Consider the following 3,147-nt stretch of genomic DNA (forward strand, 5'->3'; position numbering starts at 1 on the left):
ATATTAGTTTGAAATAGTGTGTGTCTCAAGCAAGATTATTGATGACCTGGTTTGGTCCAACAAATATTCAGACTTTTCCTTATCCTGATAGTTTAAGTGTCCATTAGGCCTATGAAATCATCAGAAATTTGTAATAAGTACATAATAAGTACATAAGCACAGAAAAAGAGAGAGATAGTAAAGAAAGAAAGAAAGCGGGTCCCTCACACTGGGGGGGGGGGGAGAAGAGTCTCACCTTTTTCACCCCTGACCAGTTATGCAAGTGTATTCATTGGGCTCTGTATCTGTTTTTGTATTACAGACAGCAAGATTGACAGTGAATAAGACTGACGAACGTTGAAAAGAAATAAATACATTTTTTTTCCTGACAACTGTGCTGTTATCATTGGCCAAAAAGCTAAATAGTTGTAATAGTAACCTTAACCTGTTGTAAGATAAAAACAACGAGGGAAAAACACATGTTGTGTAATTGTGTTTAGTAGGTATGCCATTAATTTAACGTCAGTTTAGCTGGTTGTTATCCGTATGAATAGCATACAGGACGTGCGTGTCTCCTACAAAGTTTATGAAGCAAAAGGATCCTGTCAGAAGGTGGTAGAGAGAAGACAAGGAAGTCGCAGTAGGCTACGGTAAGAGCTACCCTGTTGTAGATAAAACAGGATGTTATAGAATGTTGTAGATAAAAACCGGATGTTCTAGAATCTAGACCAACATTCTACCACAAAAATAATAGTTGAATAAAGGTTGAACTGGGGTCGATACACCGTCATTTCTTGTCACGTTTTCAACGTTGATTCGACGTAGAACAGTATGTGCAAATGTTCGTTGTTTCGACGTTAGACATCAACGTTGATTCGACGGTGATTCGTTGAACAGCTGACGGTGATTCCACGTTGATTCAACGACCTTTTGCTATCTGGGGTGGGCCTCTGCTGTCCGCGCGTTTTTGTTGGCGGGACGTTTGCGTTGCTCGCTTAACCTGTCCCTAACCCTCTGCATAAGAGTAGACTGAGACTCTGTCATATCTCCTCTATGCGTCCTCATAGCTTGCTGCCGACAAAATGCCCTCAGAGCAAGCCGATCCCCATAGCTGATGATATATCTGGCTAACTCCTCATCTGTCATTACATCTATGACGGTGATGTCGATCTGCAATGCAAAAGCACATCATATCTTAGCCTAAAGAAAAACCTAAAAACACATCATACCTTAGCCTAAAAGACTACTGTAATTTAACCTAAGAAACCTAGCAGAACAACTAGGCTAATGTAAACAGACAGAGCCAAGACTAGCAATAGCCTATAGCCTAGCCTACAATAGCCCGTAGGCCCTATAGCAGTGGTCCCCAAATGGCGGCCCGCGGGCCAGATCCGGCCCGCGCACAGCATTTTTTTGGCCCGCGACGTAATGACTGAACAAGGTAAATAGACATGCGCTATCTATGGCCATGCATGATTAGCGATCTCTCCACTTCAGTGTTACATAGGCCTACATCTCTGATAGTCATTCACAGAGAGTTAAATGTTATCTACAGTATAACATGATATAGCCTACAAAAAAACGTAACGTTGATAGCTGTTTTAGAGTGCTGTTTTAAAACTGTTCGCAATATCCCCGACGTCCATGTCAAATCCATTCCACTTGAATACAAATGCTACAATGAAACTCCATCTCATTCTCGGGTTTTCATTGCTACCTGCACAGATGAATGATCGGTCAAATTCAACCGCTGGAAGAGTCAAAACACTCGCAAAATCGTGTTTTCGTTACGTTAAATAAAACACTGCTAATATTAATTAACAGTTTTTGCGAGCGCTGTGATACTTTATTAATATTTGTGAAACTGATAATGGGTGACTGTAGGCTACTGCTGAGGTGTCACGACGACACAGCAAACGAGCTTCAGAAACAATCTTGAAGCTCACGACATTCAGACTAGCCCAAAACGTTAACGAATCCTCCCGAAGCCTGCATTCAAAACATTAAAGAAATTAATTTAACAGATATTGCAACTGCATGCAAGATTAGGCTCATCATGAGGTTATTAAAGCTGGTTCCGAATTAGTCATTAGTCACTTTGTTAGATAGAAGTAGCCTATCTAACAACCAGTGTAGATGTACCAGAATCGAGGAAATTGTGTCTAGCTCATAGGACCCCCACTGACCTGTCCCAAACACTTTCAAAAAGCCTTTGGGTGGATGGTATTGTCCATTTTGCCTCTGTTCACATCAGCCACTTAGATAAATGTGTGCCAGCTGATAATGCAAGTTATAATGGGGGGGTGGGCCGGCCCTTAGCCTCACTTGCTGTACATAATTTGGCCCTCGGGGAAAAATAATTGGGGACCACTGCCCTATAGGCTACTTTGTGAATCGAAAGTTAACTTTTTGTTGCTTAAGGCTAGCTGCTACCAAAGTTGAACATTTATCTTCACCTTATCATCTTGCAGATGCTTAATTACACTTTCAGATATTTATCTTCCTCTAAGAAAGTCAACTAACAGCTCCTGATCCTGCCCTCCTTCTGCCATACTGCAAACGCGAATGGTAGGCCTACATGACAGTCTACCGATTTCTTCCCATAGACAGTAAAAGATTTTAGGTGCGAAACTTTCAGGTGCGCACGTAAAACTTTCAGGTGCGCACGTAAAACTTTTCACGTGCTCACGAGAAAGTTTTAGGTGCGCACGAGAAAGTTTTACGTGCGCACGTGAAAGTTTTACGTGCGCACCTGAAAGATAAAAGTTTCATCAGGTCACTTTAGAGGCTCCGTACACTACAGCCTTGCGTAATCTATAAACAAATTTCATAGGGTTTTTTTTATTTAGCTATTAGTTTCCCTGAGTCAGGCTTTTTTCCTATAACATGAGCGACGTCCATTGGTGACATTCTGCGAGTCGTAGGGAAATGTTAGGGTAAGTTCTTACACACGTCTGCAGCAGCCTGTCTGAAGTAATAATATGCTTGTATGCATAGGCTACCTTCACACTGGAGGCATCTCATTTTATATAATAGACCATTTTGTTTGGTTTATTTTGGTTTAGCTTTACAGTGTAATAGTTCACCACTGTTAGCTGGACGCAAACTAGCTCTCAAAACAAAAGTGCTTGTCAGAGGAGAAATTCATCGCTTCATCTAACACAACGC

This window comes from Sardina pilchardus, chromosome 22, assembly GCF_963854185.1.
Source record: "Sardina pilchardus chromosome 22, fSarPil1.1, whole genome shotgun sequence".
In the NCBI taxonomy this organism is placed as follows: Eukaryota; Metazoa; Chordata; class Actinopteri; order Clupeiformes; family Clupeidae; genus Sardina; species Sardina pilchardus.